Genomic DNA, 18,773 nt, shown 5'->3' on the forward strand with positions numbered 1-18,773 from the left:
ATGGTGATTTGAGCGTTTCTGAACTATCCGAGACAGAGTTGTTTCCTGTTACTTATCAACAGACCACAGCAGGCATAGTGGTTGATTGGGAAGCACTTCCCCTGGCTATGATCCGAGAATTGAAAAAGGCTACAAAAGATTATGGCATAACCAGTCCCTATACTAGAGGACTGATACACTCAGTTGCTAGCACATATCGAATGTTGCCTCAAGATTGGAAAGATCTGTTCCGCATGCTTCTTAACGGAATGCAATACGTAGTTTTTGAATCTGAATATAAGAGAGAGGCACAAAACAGAGCTAATCACCCAGGTTCACAATGGACAGCGGAACAACTCTTCGGAGAAGGCAATTTTGCTACCCTTAATGCTCAGGCTCAAACTTTCACCCCCTTTGCATTTCCGATCATTAATACTTGTGTTCTCTCTGCCATGGCTCGCATTGATGAGTCTGGCACCCCAATTCAGTCTTTTTCTGCCATTCGCCAAACTGCGACTGAATCCTATGCAGACTTTGTGAATCACCTGCAACTTGCCATTGAGCGTCAAATTTCAAATAGAGATGCAGCAAATGAAATCCTCATAAAATTGGCTTATGAACATGCAAATGCGGACTGCCAGTCCATTCTTAAACCACTTGTTTCCAGTCCCATGGCCACCCTAGTGGACTTTCTTAAAGCCTGCCGCATTGTGGGAACCAATGCTTTTCAAATGGACACTCTTGCAGCCGCAATCCAAAAGGGGAATCAACCCCAAGGCACTTGCTTCAATTGTGGAAAACCTGGTCATTTGAAAAAGCAATGCAGAGCCCCAGGAGGCGGTGCGGCTCGACCCGCTGCCATCCCCGGAGCCAAGCCCAAAACTGTATGCTCAAAATGTAAAAAGGGTTTTCATTGGGCCAATCAGTGCCGTTCCTCTCAGTCCAATCGGGGAAACTAACAGAGGGGTCTGCAGCTAACCCCTCTCCAAAGGCTGCATCCTTTTCAGACTTTACTCCTTCTTCTGCTTCGCAATATTTTTCTGGCATTGATTTAAAATTGGCTTCTGATCTTTCTGTTACTTTTCCTAACCTACTCATGGTTGCTGAAACCCTTTATTGCGGACCCTTGCCTCCGAAAACGGAGGGAATGATCCTTCCCACACCTGTTGCTTGGGAACAAGGAGTGTTTGTGCTTCCAGGTATGATAGATCCCACATATAGAGACACCCTAAAAGTCCAATTTTATACCAATCTCCCTGTCACAATGAACCGGGGGGATACGGTGGCACGCTGGGTTTTATTACCATGTGCAGCACCATCCATTCCAGAGGCTGCATATGCACCTCCCTCTGGGAATTCTTTCTCTGATTTATTGGCACTAACAAAGCAAATTACTCCCCAAAAACTGGTGATGCCTTTTTTAATCAATGGCATTCTCTTCTCTGGTCTTGTAGACTCTGGTGCGGATGTCTCAGTCATAAGAACAGCTGAATGGCCCTCTAACTGGCTCCTCGAATTCTCACCGGCAGTCAGGGGAGTGGGAGGACTTCAACAAGCAAGCTCCAGTAAAAATTGGCTTACTGCACAACGAATCACAAAAGGCATTTCTGCTAAATTTAAACCTGTCATCCTCCCTCTTCACACAAATTTATGGGGCAGAGACTTACTCTCTCAATTTGATGCGAAGTTAACTCTGGAAGACTAATAATGCCTCCTTCACCCATGAAGCTTATGCTTCTTTCTGACACCCCTGTGCGGGTAGACCAATGGCCACTCACTTTAGAAAAACAGGAAGCATTGCAGAAACTGGTATATCAGCAAATACAATCTGGCCATTTGGAACCAATTACCAGTCCTTATAACACCCCAGTATTTGTAGTCAAGAAAAAATCAGGCAACTGGAGAATTATTCATGATTTACGCCTCATTAACATAATAATTAAACCCATGGGTCCGCTACAGTGCGGAATGCCCAACCCAAATATGATCCCCAAAGACTATGATTTGGCAATTATTGATTTAAAAGACTGTTTTTTTACCATTCCTTTACACCCTGATGACAAACAACTTTTTCCTTTTCTTTGCCTCAAACTAACATGTCCCGACCTACTCCTCGCTATCAATGGACTGTTCTTCCCCAAGGCATGCTTAACAGCCCCACCATATGTCAAGCTTTTGTGGACGCTGCCTTGTTGCCTTTTCGCAAATCCTATCCTAACTTTTTGCTTTATCACTATATGGATGACATTCTCCTAGCCGCACCGGGTCCTCCTGGCACGGTGCAAACTGTCCTTCCCCAACTCATTCAGCTTTTAGCTTCTTATGGCTTTATTGTCGCCCCGGAAAAAGTTCAGACCCAATCTCCCTTTTAATATCTGGGACATAAAGTCCTAGCTTCTCATTCTGTTCCAGTACTCCCTGCCATCCACCTTCCTTCTCCTCTCACTTTAGTTGCTTTACAACAAATCTTGGGCACCATAAATTTTGTGCGCCCATTTCTTGCACTCACCACTGCCCAATTGGCACCCTTGTTTTTGGCTTTGCGAGGCCACACTTCCCCTCCTCTGTTGTTGTTCTTAACCCCACTCAAAAACATGTTTTTGCCTTAATTAATAGTGCCCTCTCCACCCGCTGGGTGGACCGAGCCATTCCCAATGAGCCTTTGTCTTTGGCCATATTTAATACTCCCTCTATTCCTACAGCTGCCCTTCTCCAACATCAAAAGGGGAGGGTCTCCATTGTTGAATGGATTCACCTCCCCAATACCCCTCACAAATCTATCAGTCCACTGCCATATATGTTTGCTCTTTTAATTACGAAGGGCCGTTTTTGAGCAAAATGTTTAATTGGATTTGATATTGTTTTTTATATGTCCCCATGTCTCTTACTATATGGGAACCTTTATTTGCCTCTTCAGATGTATTGCAACTTTCTCTTGCTGACTGGGCAGGATCTGTTTCCTGTCATATTCCCTCTGACCCTCTCTTCCAACTCCTTAATAATGTTTCAATTTCTCTGCATTCTCCCATTTCCTCCTCTCCCATTCCTAACGCTGTCACCCTGTATGTTGATGGCAGCAAGACTTATGGTTCATGTGTATGGAAGGAGGGTGACCAATGGCACACAAAAATTACTCCTCCTCAAACTTCTGCTCAGCGTGCTGAACTTGCCGCTACAATATTGGCTTTACAAACTTTTTCTTCTGAACCTTTTAATCTTATTTTAGATAGTCTTTATGTATATAAAGTTCTCAGCTCTTTATCTGACTCATATGTGTCACCCTCATTGGATGACTCTCTCCTCAGTCTATTTCTCACACTCCAATCCCTTCTTCATTCCCGCTCTACTTGTTTTTTTCCTGCTCATATTAGACGTCACCAACCTTTCCCTGGTATTATCTCCGAAGGCAATGCCAAGGCGGATGCTGCCGCTTCGGCCGCCTCCACTCACCAGGACGTTTCTGTCCTTGTTTTATCTCCCATAACCCCATGGGACAGCCATTCATATTTTCATCAAAATAAGAAGGCTTTAATAAAACAATTTTCTTTAATGGCTATGGAGGCTGCGGCTATCATACAACAATGTCCCACCTGCAGCCTCCAAGCACACTCTGTTCCTCAAGGAGTCAACCCAAGAGGGACGGAGAGCTGTCAACTTTGGCAAATGGATGTTACGCAATATTTGCCATTTGCATGTTTCCATTGACACCTATTCAGGTTTTATTATGGCCACCCCTCAAAGGGGTGAGTCTGCTAAACATGTTATTAATCATTGTATTCGTACCTTTTGTACCCTGGGCAACCCAAAAGAAATTAAAACGGACAATGCTCCTGCTTATACCAGCACCTCCTTTGTGCAGTTTTGCTCTCGTTGGTCTATTGTTCATAAATTTGGCATTCCATATAACTCCACTGGTCAAGCGATCGTGGAACGAGCCAATCAGACTGTAAAAAAGGCTCTAGACATGCATGCAAAAAAGAAAGGGGAAAATACCCCCGGCTTGCCTGGGATACAAAACACTCTTAATCTTGTACTTTTTACCTTAAACTTTTTGAATGTTTCTGGCACCCCTGGCTCAACCGCCGCAAGCAGGCATTTTTCTGCTTCTTCCACAGATTCTTCATGCCCCCAGGTATACTATCGACGTTTGCCTGATCCCACCTGGAAAGGGCCTGCCTCCCTCATTACCTGGGGTCGAAGCTATGCTGCAATAGATGACCATGACGAGATCATTTGGACTCCAGCTCGTTGTGTTTGTCCTTATATGGCTCAACGTACACCACCTCAGCCAGGCATATGAGGATCAGGGACTGTGGGCCTTTAATGCTTTTGTACGGGATGCCAGGCGCACTGCTCTTACACTTAATGTCACAAACTGTTGGATTTGCATGCAAATTCCTGGTGACAGTCATGGTGGCCTCATTTTCCATGCCATCCCGTTCAATGAAACAGGATGGAAGCAGCTGTGGAAGGTAACTACAGAGACTTTGAATATGACATATGCTGTGGGCGCTCGTATAATGGAACCTGCCATATTTTGTTTTTATACCACAGGACTATTCCGTACTGCCACTTATTTGGGAAATTATAGTAATTGTCAACAAGTTATTATATGGAATTCTGCAAAGAAATGCAAATTTATTTATTTATTTATTTATTTATTTTCAGTGTTTATATGCCGCCCAGTCCCAAAGGACTCAGGGCAGCGTACAAAGTTAAAACAATGATAAAACAATAAAATAAAGCAGTCATACCGCGAGTCCGGTCATATCCTGCCCCCCCGGGGACATCAGCCCCAGGCCTGCCGGAACAGGAGGGTTTTAACGGCCTTCTTAAAGGCCGGCAGGGTGGGAGTAGTTCGAACCTCGCGGGGAAGTTGATTCCACCAGGTCGGAGCCACCACAGAAAAGGCCCTTCCCCGAGGGCCCGCCAGCCGACATTGTCTGGCCGATGGGACCTGAAGGAGGCCCAATCTATGGGACCTCACCGGTCTCTGGGAGCTGTGCGGCAGAATGCGGTCCTGTAAGTAACCTGGCCCTATGCCATGAAGGGCTTTAAAGGTGATAACTAACACCTTGAATTGCGTCCGGAGACCCACAGGAAGCCAGTGCAGCTCGCGGAGGATAGGTGACACATGAGCATACCTTGGCGTGCCCACAATCGCTCTCGCGGCTGCATTCTGAACCAACTGCAGCCTCCGAATGCTCTTCAAGGGTAGCCCCAGGTAGAGCGCATTACAGTAATCCAGTCTTGAGGTGACAAGGGCATGAGTGACTGTGAGTAAAGCCTCCCGGTCCAAATAAGGCCGCAACTGGTGCACTAGGCAAACCTGTGCAAAGGTCCCCCTGGCCACAGCCGATAGATGTTGTTCCAGATTTAGCTGTGAGTCTAGGAGGACACCCAAGTTGCGTGCCTGCACTGAGGGAGGTAAATTTGCCCCCCCCCAGGACTAAAGATGGACCATCCAGTTGGCCTTTGGGAGGCAAGACCCAGAGCCACTCGGTCTTGTCAGGGTTGAGTCTAAGCCTGTTCACCACCATCCAGACCCTCACATCTTCCAGGCACCGGCACATCACGTCGACTGCTTCACTGAAAGGACACGGGGTGGAGATATATAATTGGGTATCATCCGCGTACTGATGATACTTCACCCCGTGTCGCCGAATGATCTCACCCAGCGGTTTCATGTAGATGTTAAAAAGGAGGGGGGACAGGACAGAGCCCTGAGGCACCCCATAATCGAGGCGCCTAGGGGTCGATCTCTGTCCGCCCGCCAACACCGACTGTGACCTGTCAGAGAGGTAGGAGGAGAACCACCGCAATACGGTGCCGCCCACCCCCACCTCTCCGAGACGACGCAGAAGGATACCATGGTCGATGGTATCGAAAGCCGCTGAGAGGTCAAGAAGCACCAGGATAGAGGAATGACCCCTATCTCGGGCTCGCCAAAGGTCATCGGTCAGTGCGACCAAAGCAGTCTCAGTGCTGTAGCCGGGCCTGAAACCAGATTGAAAAGGGTCCAGATAATTGGTTTCATCCAAGGATCGCAAGAGTTGAGATGCCACCACCTTCTCTACAACCTTCCCCACAACGGGGAGGTTGGAGATGGGACGAAAGTTCTTCAAAACAGCTGGGTCCAGGGAAGGCTTCTTGAGGAGCCATCAAAAGCAACCTTACTAAGATAAACAACACTTATCGAAGCAATCAATGGACAAACGTCAGTACCTACATGGCTTGCCTTGACATGGAATCCATAATAACATTTGTTAATGAGTCTCTCCAGGGTTATTATGAGTTACCCGATATGTGGCTACTATGTGGCTGTAGAGTCTATCACCAGGTGCCTAAGGATTGGAAAGGCACCTGTACACTGGGCCTTTTGACTCCTGCTGTATATGCCTTGCCTCATCTCCCTGATGGACGCCTGCGGAACAAACGTGATACTGGTTCCTCGGATCCACCCCTAACATTGGGTGGTAGTTTAGAGACTCAAATCAGCAGAGGAATGTTGCCCAATCTAGGAGTTGCCATGAACTATAGGGACCTTCATTTGCTTAACAATTGGACTGTTCATATGTTTAATGGAACAATCAACAGCATTAAAATGATTAATCAAGAAATGGGGGAAATAAGGGAAGTAGTTTTGCAAAATCGGTATGCTTTAGATATTATTTTAGCAGCAAAAGGCAGTGTATGTGCTTTAATTCATTCTCATTGTTGTATGTATATACATGATTTTCAACCTAATATTTCTGCTACAGCAAGGAAAATGGAATCTATGATCCAAAATAATCCCTTACGCAGCGATGGATCAGGTACCGTGGATATCTGGGGTGCCCTTTGGTCCTGGCTACCGGATGGATCTTGGCTACGATCTTTGATTTCTATTATAGTAACCATTTTGATATTAATTGTATTGCTATGTTGTTGCATTCAATGTATTCCCTCCCTCCTGCAAATGTGCAAAAATGTTACGCCCTCCACAAGGAAGGACGCCTTAATCAGTGAATCAAGATCCCTTCTGGAACTGGAAGTGAGTAACATTGAAAAAACACAAAAGGAGGAGATGTGGGATTAATTGCATAAATATGCCCATAGACATGCTCCCACAAAGTCCTTGAGATACCAAAACGGACTGCTCCAGACACGGAACACATTCATCAGCCATTTGGACAGGCTCTGATAAGAACACGGGAAACAGGATACATGAATCATCACCCACCTGCATAGCCTTGCATCTGGAGAGTGTCTGTTATGTGATACATTGTAACCACCCCTATATACGTCTTTTGATTACGCTATGTGATGTAAAAACTATAGTAACAATAAAATAGGGTGTTGGAGTCAGCTCTGGGCTCCCATCCCGAGATACCTGCGTGCGTGTCTCATTCTCCATGGGAGACCACCACACTTTTCTTTTTCTGATCTTGTCTCTTCCACCTTTTCCTTAAAGAGGCCTCACTCCTTTTCACCCCTGGAGAACACCGCCGCTGCCAACAACTCCTCCAAAAACCTCTCTCCCATCCTCTGGGCCTGCTGACAGCCTCATCCAGTTCCTTCGTTCCATAAGCGCCGGGACCTCTCCTCTTCTGCTTCCTGGAAACAGCCCTTATTTGCAATAGAATCTGTCACTGGGCCAGCAGTCAGATCTTGCTACTGCAGAACAATTTCAATCAGCACCAATGACTTTTAATGGTCTCACCAACAGTTCCGAAACAGCTAGAAACTCGCCATGCCAGCAAAGATTGTCAGTTGTATGTTGTATGTTACCTTAGTTCCACCACATTGCTCAAACACATTAAAACCTTCCTGATCATGTGGCCTATATCTCTTAATATCCCTGCCATAACTCTTCACCTTTGAGAGCCAATGCAGCCGCAGCCGATCCAGGCACCGCCATCTTAGAACATGGTTGCAGAGGCATTTGTAGGATAAAGTCAAGAGAGGAAGCCCGACTCTGTAATCAATCCCTTCTCTTTAAATGTGCAATATAAAAAGATTGAGGCTTTGATTGTGCATTATGACCACCATCTTGATTTTTTCCACCTTCTCATTAAGATGCTCTTGATTGGGCATAGGCCAATGTAATCCATCTGGAATATAATCAAAGATTAAGATAATATATTCAGACATAGATGTTTGGAAAGTCAAATTATTTCCTTCTATGGAAGATAAGCCTCTCCGTTGGGAGAAGAAATCATTTTGTTACACAGCTAGTGAAATTATGTTTTCTTGGAAATAAAAGCATAAACTTTTCCAATAGTTTTATGAAATCTATTCCATATTGCACATCATTCCAAAATATCGTAACTGATAGATTGGTTTGATTTGTGAAGAATTTTAAAGATATGTTTCCTACAATGCTTATTAAAATGAACTTTAGCAATACACAGATAAAACCTAATTTCACTGAAATTGTGCCTTTCAGACTTCCTTTTCCCCTGTGGTTTCTTTGATATGTGAGCCATCCTGACAACTACTGTGAAAATGGAGCTCACTTGTTGAGTTAGAAGAGGGCTGTAGAGTTTCTGACTGCAGATGGAGAATAGTATTTTGTTTATTTATTCATTTTTTATAGCAGCTCACCTCTACCCAGTGACTTCTTCATAATAGAGATTGCAAGTAGAAAGTCTCTCTCTCTCTCTCTCTCTCTCTCTCTCTCTCTCTCTCTCTCTCTCTCTCTCTCTCTCTTTGTGTGTGTGTGTGTGTGTGTGTGTGTGTGTGTATGTGTCTGTCTGTCTGTCTGTCCCTTGATGATCCACTTTTTTTGCTATACGCTTTCTATGTTTTGGAAATGTTATTTATGAAAGTATTTTTAAATGTGACCCTGCCTTTACTTATGGTGCAAAATGGTACAGTCTGAAGTATGATTCCCACCTCGTGTTTCTACTTATACAAGGAACATCCTTGCAGAAGGAGGTTTAAAAAGTGCTGCAGCAGACTCACACATTACAATGCCAGCAGTTCCCTGGATCCATATAAAAGAGAAAAAATAGCCTGATATGAAAGATTTTCTTAATAAATCTCAGCAATGCTAGTAATTCACATTAGTCTCTTTCATGTGAAAATGTTTCATCGTGGCTTAAACAAAGCAAATTGTAATGGGTAGGAAAATTATCCCTGTGTTGGAAAACAATTCTTGCTTGCTATACACTGTAGAAGCAGAAGAGATTTAGGTATACACAATACAATAATATTTTTCACTCATTATTGCATGCCATGAATACAAACTCAACTGTTGGCTGCCATAGTAACACTTCATTTTACAGGAAGTGCATACATTTTCTTGATGCTGTTTCATGTAGTGCAGTAGCTAGTCGATAGGTATTATGGAGATACCAGGCATATGATGTAATTATAAGTAATCATTTACAGCACAGTATATTTTAAAAACCTGAAGAAAGTGTAAACATTTTGTATATATCAGTACTAAAGATCAAAAACTGTTCTAAATCTGTGAGCAAATACTCCATGCTAATAATAGAAGAGAGTATTTGCTCATAATTGGCTCCTTTTACCAGAAAACCTGTACACTCTTATTGCTGTGATGTTTTACTGACATTGACAACAATCCAGCAAAGAGGGATCCATAAAGTTTTTCCTGATATTTTGCAGATATGCATCCTTACAAGTTTCTGTTTCTGTTAACTCAGTTTGTCCTACTTTAGTCTACAAATTTCTTTGACATTACAGAAATCACATTTCAGATACAATGTAGATGCCTTAAAGTAAATTTAATAGATTTGAGTGCCAACATGAATATTTGGGGTTCTTTGGAAAGTTTCATTTAATATCAGGAATAGGAACAAATTCTGCTTGCCGTAAGTTTTTAATCATCAGTAATAGATGAGCCATTACTGATATATCTACATGTATAGGATGTATGATGCAGGGAAGTTTCAAGATACAAATAATGTAAAACTGGTGTCCTCAACCTTACTGGTCCATGGTCTATTGAGAACCAGGCCGCACAAGTTGCAGGAGAGTGTGTGATCGCGTAAAGATCCATTTGCACAAGCGGCATGTGTGCATGCAACCTCCCCTTACTGCCACCATTGCTGCTAACCTTTACCTGATGTAAAGCACAATAGTCTAATAGCTTGGCAAGAATAGACAAGGGCAGAATCATCATGATCTATTAATAATATTCAAATACAGTTAAGAGTTACACAATAGTGTTACATCTTGCTTTGCTTGGTCTTTTGGCTTTACGTTATGAAACACATGTTTATTTTGCCTGAATTTCCCTTTCACTATATAATGATGGTACACAGTTATATGACCTTATTCTCCTAATAAGATAAGATAAGATAAGATAAGATAAGATAAGATAAGATAACCTTTATTGTCATTTTTATACTGTGGGCACAATAGCACACATCAAAAATGAGATTTAGTTGCCCGCTCTTAAAGTGAAACACATACATGATACATACCTAAACATACTATGAACAACATATTATAGACCCACATCTCTACATATATGTAGCAAATAAATAATAAATATTGTCCATCTTGAATATATAACGGAAGGAGGAAGCTTGAGAGTTTGCAAGGTTAATGCTGTATGGAATGAAACTATGACTGAATCTGGATGTTCTGCTTTGGATACCACGAAGCCTCTTCCCAGAAGGTAAAAAGGAAAACAGGTCGTGAAGAGGGTGTGTAGTGTCCCAGATGATCTTATGGACTCTGCTCAAACAGCGCTTCTGTGCCATGTCCTGGATGGGAGGGAGGGAATTGCCAATGATCTTTTTGGCCATTCTCACCACTCTCTGCACCACCTTCCTGTCTGAAGCAGTGATGCCTCCAAACCAGACTGTGATGCTGTATGACAGGATGCTCTCGATTGTCCCTCTGTTGAAAGTGGCAGGACAGGGGAAGAAAGATGTGCTTTTCTCATGTGGCGCAGAAAATGCAGGCGCTGCTGTGCCCGCTTCACCAGTTTCTCACTGTTGAGCAACCAAGTCAGCCTACAAGAAAGCTTATGCCATACTACCATAGAATGCTATTATGTCTCAGTGTAGGTGAAGAATTTCAGACTGCAATGCTCATTTTAAAATAAGTCCTATGGAATGTAAAGTTTAGTTTTGACTTAAATGAACATTGGTTTCTTCCAATCATGTTTGAGAAAGCAGCAGACCTTGCATTGCGTTTGCTGCAGCAGTTCATCCTGGCAGGCAATTTCTCCTCTGGGATTTATCATTACTTTGAAAATTGAATAAGTGAAGTGTTTTAATATCTATTTGTTACTTAGTACATAATTCTAATAAGAGCACTGCAATTTATTGTCCTCATTTTTATCAAATATGTCTGCAGTCCTTGCATCCTGCAGGTTAATTCTGTTCCTTATCAGAAATTAAATGCAATTAAGTTAAAACAAAAAAGTGATCCAAACATATGTTTTGACAACTATAGCATCATTGTCACAAAACAAACATCAGCTTTGTTTAATTTTAAATTAGTCTGAAGTTTGACTTTCAGTTCCCTGAAGTTGTTAGTTGAGTAGTGTCTTAATTTATTTCCTCATGATAGTAAATGGGCTTTTGTGAAATTATCTTTAGGCATGCAATATTCTTTATGGAACACTGGAGGACAAGAAATTATGTGAGTGTGTAATAATGGCAAGTTGTTGACTACTTTGAATTCTATTCTTTATTTTATTTTGAGAGATATTTAATAGCATAACCATGAAGAAAAGAGAAGAATCTTATCCCAGTAACAGCAGAAAAGAAACAAAAATCTTCTACATTCAAAATTGTTCATGAAACCAACAAAATTACTCATTAAAAGGTCAGAAGAAAAATTCTGTTTTGACTGCCTTTCTAAACCCCATAAAGAAGGGCTATCTTTATCTATCTGGTTAAGATGTTCCCCAAGGATGGAGCAGATACTGGAAACACTATGCTATGTATACCATGTCAATTTGTACCATAGAAGTTACAATATATTTCCTCATCAGTTCTATCTGAGAGATGTTGTTACAAACACCCAGATTCCAAGCCATGAAGGGTTTTACAGATTAAAATCAACACTGAATTATACTCTGAAATCTATTTCAAAGTGGGAAACATACAGCAACTAGCATTATATATGCTATTCATCAGTTCTGGTTTCTAAGTAATTTTCAAAGCAATCCTAATTTGAGAACATTGCAATAGCTGATCTGAGAGATGCTGCAGATGTGAGTAACTGTTGCCCAGATTTCATGAACAGTAGCCATATGTGTCCCCCGCTTACCTCTATAGCACAGCCTCTACTGGCCTAGCATCCCAAAATCATGTGTCTAGACAGACTCACAGTTCCTGGACCTGCTCTTACAATAGTCTCTCTCTCTCTATATATATATATATATAGTTATCTCTGGGACAGAAAAAAATTGACAGAAGGTTTCTGGAGAAAAAGCATTTGCTTCTCACTGGGATTCAAAATAAAGGCCTGCTGTAAATCTAATAATGATAATGATAATTTAGATTCAGCTTGTTTCATTCCACCCAGATACAAAGGAAATAGAATGGTAACAAAGTTCAAAGGAAAGATCAGACAGATAAGCCAGAATTTCAGATTTGGGATGGCACAGTAAAATTTCAGAGTGATCTAAGGTTGCAAACCATGGAAAGAATAACAAAGGGGCTTCTTCAGTTATTTTCAAAATAAAAGGAAGAGGAAAGAAGCAGTATAATGGCTGATCATTGAAAAGGCCAAATGTTGATAGATAATAATAACAACAAAACCCTTCTTAACTCTTATTTCTGATTCAATCTTCCCCAACCAAAAAAAGAATATTCTACCAGGAAATTGTATAGGGCAGGATTGAACTTGAACTGATAGAAACTGAATATCTCTGAATGTGTGAGTTTAAATCTCTAGAATGTACTTAACTTACAATAGATATATGAAGGAGATACTACCTGATAGTCTGATTGAACCCTTTTGATTTTTCATTAGACCAGTGGTTCTCAACCTGTGGGTCGGGACTTCATTTGGGGTCGAACAACCATTTCACGGGGGTCGCCAAACAATGCAGTCCGCCATTTTTTCCCCCCTTTTCCTTAGCTGTGTTACTCCCTTTTATTCTATTGGCTTTTGAAAGCCAATAGATTAGACTCTCTTGAATAGAGTCTAATTCTATTGGCTTTCAGAAGCCAATAGGAATTGTCCAGGCTGTCTCTGCCCTACAGAGCCCGCCAAAAGCCCCAGTCTGCAAACGGTGCTGCACCAGTTGAGTAGTCCTCGACTTACAACCCGTTGTAGTCCTCGACTTATGACCAGTTTGGGGTCGCTGCATTAAAAAGGTTGAGAACCACTGCATTAGACCTTCAAAACCTGGTTATGCTATTAGACCTGAAGCTCACAGAAAACAGGAGATTCGTCGCCATAATTCTATTGCTGAAGGAGACATTTTCATCCTCCCTTCACTCAGAGTTAGTATTTTTGTTTTTATGTATTTTATTACTGGCTTTTATATTTTCATCTGTTTTATTGGCTGTTTTCTGTATTGTTGTGTGCTCCCCTTTGGGGGGAGATGATGGCTATATAAATTTGATCAATTAATAAATAAATATCTGTATATTACTTATTATCAGGAGGATTAACGACGTGCCAGATGACTTCATCAATTCTTCAAAAAGGGGCTCTGGGATGAATTTCCCTCCAAGATGACATGCTGAATGGTGGAGGAGATTTGCTTCTACTGCCAACAAAAAGCTGGTTTTGCTGTCAAAGTGGGTTCCTTGGCAGCTGGCTCCCTAGATTGAATGGGAACAGTTAGAATTGATCCAAGACGACTCTCGGATGACTGTGGACATTTCTGGGAAGAGGAACCCTGGAGGTTGCAATTCCTGGTAGGGGCGGTCAAGAGTCCTGGTCTCCATCTTTCCTCTCAGCTATTTGGGATTTTTTTAAAGCACTCCTTGGTTTGCATATTTCAAAGGTTTTTTTTTTCCTTTAATTTGATTCTTATTTTTAAAAGTTAACTGACTGGCTGAAGGTTGATTTACTCTAACCCCCTGCTGGATTTTAATGTTAACTTTCTTTTGTTGTTTTACTGGGGTGTTTTTTTTTTTTTTTTTTTTTTTTTTTTGGCTTTTCCTTTTCTGTATGGAAGTTAACCGCAATTTTCTGAGTAGTGAAACTGACCAGACCTGATTCACATCTATATCTGAATTCACTATAGGATTTAACTCTTAAAAAGCCCTGGTCTGCATTTTTTATTTTTATTTTTACATTTTTGATGGAAGTTTTCTTTTTCCTTGTTTTCTTCATCATAAGAAATATCAGTTTAATGTTCCCTGTGGCCACTTTGTTACAGTACTGAGATTGATCTGTAAAAACCCTGAAAATTAGGGCATTTACAAATAATGACCAGATGTCAGCATGGAATTACCCAGAATGAATCTTGTCACATTGATCTTATTTCATTTTTAATAAAGTAACTTACTTAAAAGATTGTTTGAATGCTGAGATGATAAGATAAGGTAAGGTAAGATAAGGTAAGGTAAGGTAAGGTAAGGTAAGATAAGATAAGATAAGATAAGATAAGATAAGATAAGATAAGATAAGATAAGATAAGATAAGATAACCTTTATTGTCATTTTTTTACTGTGGGCACAGCGCCCCCCCTCGAAAAATGAAATTTAGTTGGCCACTCTCAAAGTGAAACACATACATGACACACACCTAAACATACTATATACAACATATACTATGAACAATGTATGTACAGACCCACATCCCTACATATACGTAACAAATAAATATTGAATACTGTCCATCTTGAATATATAACGGAAGGAGGAAGCTTGAGAGTTCACAAGGTTAATGCTGTATGGAATGAAACTATGGCTGAATCTGGATGTTCTGCTACAGATACCACGAAGCCTCCTCCCAGAAGGTAACAAGGAAAACAGATTGTGAAGAGTGTGTGTAGTGTTCCAGATAATCTTACGGACCCTGCTTAAGCAACGTTTCTGTGCTATGTCCTGGACGGGAGGGAGGGAACTGCCAATGATCTTTTCTGCCATCCTCACCACTCTCTGCACCGCCTTCCTGTCTGAAGCAGTGATGCTTCCAACCAGACAGTGATGCCATATGACAGGATGCTCTCGATCGGCCCCTGTAGAAAGTGGTCAGGACAGGGGAAGGAAGATGTGCTTTTCTCATGCGATGGAGAAAATGCAGGCGCTGTTGAGTGACCAAGCCAGCCTACTCGTTAGCTGCACACCTAGGAATTTGATGCTGGTAACCATCTCCACAGGTGATCTCATAAATCTTAATTCTATAAAGCATTTGAAAAAGCACTCCATGACAAGCTGATGTAAGTAAACTAATTTAGTTTGAGCTGGGTGACATGTCAATGAAATGCATATATGTCTAATTCTGAAAGTTTACTATAAAAGTGCTCATTAACTGTTTATTATCAGTTTGCAGTATACCCAGTTTTAATTATCCGTCTCTGATAAGTATTAGAAAATAGGAAATAGGATTAGGAAAGAGTGACAAAGATAATGGAGAACTTAGAAACTAAGACCTGGGAACATTTAACCTTAAGAAAAGATGAATGAATGAGAAAAGATTAATATTCAAGCAGTCTTTAGATACTTAAAAGCATTTTATACCAGAAATTCAGAAATTCTCTCACTCCAGAATGTAGAACAAAGAATAAAGGAAGGCACATTCCAACTGTAAGTTAGAAAAAAAATGTAAAAAGCAATTAAACAATGCAACCAGAAAAATAGTGCCTCCACCCTCTTACTGTATTGGAAATGTTCAAGAAGTTAGCAAACCATTTGTCTGGAATGTTATAATTTGGATTCCTGCACCATACAGGGAGTTGGAGTCTGTGACTTAAATGTTCCCTTTCAATATGATGGTTCTATGTTTCTACTTAAACATAAGTCTGAATACAAAATATATTTACTGCACTATATGAATAATGGATCACTATATAATAGGTTTAGGTTGGCTTGGATTCTTAATCTCAGAGGAGGACATAAAAAGAAAAAAAGTAATACATTAATGGATTCAGAAGAATTCTTAATGGTTTGGTAAATTTTGCAGCCAGCAATCACACTGCTGAAGATTTGACTGATCTGTGAAATAAGCATTTTATTTGCGTTTGTGCCTGATACAGTATATCTGTAAGGATTATTTTTCTTTTACATTTTGGGAAAAAAATACATAATAAGAACATTTATAAAAAGCAATTTGCTGGAATTATAATTTCTTGGTCTTTAGAATTTGTACATTTTTATCTATATTGCTCAATATAAATAAGAATTCTCTGAGCAATAAATTGTTTCTTTTAAATGTGTTCACAGTGTATTTCTATGTTAATGTTCCTGTAATATTTCTGTATGAAATCAATTTCAATACAGCTGAAAGTGTTCCCTTAGGGGATTCTCCTGCACTTTCTGTAATATATTATACCCATCTCTATATGCCAGCCTGCATGCCTTATCACATTACTCAGTCTTTTCCTTCCTTCCTTCCTTCCTTCCTTCCTTCCTTCCTTCCTTCCTTCCTTCCTTCCTTCCTTCCTTCCTTCCTTCCTTCCTTCCTTCCTTCCTCACTGTATACAAGTCATTATGAAAATCAGAAGAAAACATGAAAAAGAAAACAAAAACAAAGGAATGAGATTATTCAAATTCCACTCTTTATCTAGGTAATAAATCATATTTTTCAAAACATAGTTTGCCAACCAAATCAAAGTGATCCAGTACATGCAGCATGCTGCCACAAATAAAAGACGTTGTGTAAACTACTATGTTGTTGCTAGTTGCAAAGTCATGTCCGACCCATCGCGACCCCATGGACAACGTTCCTCCAGGTCTTCCTGTCCTGTGCCATCTTCTGGAGTCCATTTAAGCTCACGCCTACTGCTTCAGTGACTCCATCCAGCCACCTCATTCGCTGTTGTCCCCTTCTTCTATTGCCCTCAATCTTTCCCAGCATTAGGTTCTTTTTCAGTGAGTCCTTCCTTCTCATTAGGTGGCCAAAGTATTTGAGTTTCAACTTCAGGATCTGACCTTCTAAAGAGCAGTCAGGGTTGATCTCCTCTAGGACTGACCAGTTTGAACACCATAGTTCAAAGGCCTCAGTTCTTTGGCACTCAGTCTTTCTTATGGTAAACTACTATAAATGTTTGGGATTTTTCTTTGGTATGTTAATATCTGAAAATACCTTTCCCAGTATTTTCTTCTCTGCTGCACCAACAGCCAAATCCAAATTTTAGACTTCCTATTGTACATTCTATGCCTGCAATTAAAGCATTTATGCCAGCCGAGTCAAGGGAGTATATACAGGAAGTTTTTCAGACAAACCGGTCTGATTGATTACACCTTGACATTTTTAATTGCTATACTGCAGTTATACTTTTTTACAATTTCTTTTGTCTTGCAGCCCCCCAACTAGGGGCGTTAAGCAGGCTCAAGTCGCAACTGAGAAACATTTACAAATCCAAAATTCTTTTTCTGACAAAGAGTTAAAGAATTAAATTGGGAGACTAAGATAGTCATTTTGAGCTCATTCCTCTTTTTTGACTGAGTTCTTATGATGGCCATTTTGAGCTCATTCTGCTCTCTTCAGTTAGCCACACCCTTTATGGGATTCGAACCTGGGCAGTTTACATACTAGGCAGTGATTTAACCACCAAGCCACAGGCTTTCCAACCCTCTGAGGGGAGGTGAAGAGAGTAGAATGAGCTCAAAATGGCCATCATAAGAACTCACTCAAAAAAGAGGAACCAACTTCTTCCCTGGTCCAACACCTTAAAATCACAGGACATGAAACTGACTTTAAAAAGACCAGAACTATCGCCAAAACTGAACACTTTAATAACAGAATAATCAGAGAAGCCATTGAGATAGAAAAATGCCCACACAGCATGAACAAGATGATACCTCCCGCCTACCAGCCATTTGGAAACCCACACTTAATTTTCTAACTCTTTGTCAGCAAATATATATATATATATATATAAAATTTGGATTGCTAACAAAGAATTAAGGGAGAATGGGATAGCTATATATATATATTTGTCAGCAAATATATGTGTGTGTGTGTGTGTATGTGTGTGTGTGTGTAGGTCTTTGGTTATTCGGGTTTGGAAGTGTCTTGGCAATGTTTCAACGAAGTCCCATTCATCATTTTCAGGCTGGTGTTTTCAGCTTCTTGCTTCTAGGAGCAATGTGTTACCATAGTTGTTTCTTCCTTTTAACTGCCAGTGGGGGTATGAACTGATTGGGTGAGAGCTTGGCTGTGTTCTGATTGGGTGGAGGTGTGTTCTGATTGGTTAGGAGCTTGGCTGTCCTCTGACTGGATGGGGGGGGGGGGTTGGCTGTGCTCTGATTGGATGGGGGAGTGTTTTGTTTGGGTGGGGGCTTTGTTGTGCTCAGGTTAGTCTGAGTTGCAGGGGGATGTGAGATGGTGAGCTGCATTGCTATTATTTTGCTTCGCGTTCGTGGTCGTGCCTCATCTTCATGGTGGGTGTCAGTTTGCTCCTAGAAGCATGAAGCCAAAAACACCAGCCTGAAGATGACGAATGAGACTTCGTCGCCAAGACACTTCCAATTTGACACAGTGTGTGTGTGTGTGTGTTTAAACAAATGTACATAACCACCCAACTTACACACAATGACTCCATTATTAAAATTCCTCCATAAGATCAATGAGATTTTATCCAGACTGATCTAAAACATTATTATGTGCCTCTTTAATTAGATCTGTATTCAACCAAATGGCTTTTATGTTGTAAATTGCAATTTCCAAAGAAAGGAGAAAGACCCAGATAGGAA

The sequence above is a fragment of the Crotalus tigris genome, unplaced genomic scaffold, assembly GCF_016545835.1.
Source record: "Crotalus tigris isolate CLP2741 ecotype Arizona unplaced genomic scaffold, ASM1654583v1 scf7180000017765.3138416, whole genome shotgun sequence".
Classification (NCBI taxonomy): domain Eukaryota; kingdom Metazoa; phylum Chordata; class Lepidosauria; order Squamata; family Viperidae; genus Crotalus; species Crotalus tigris.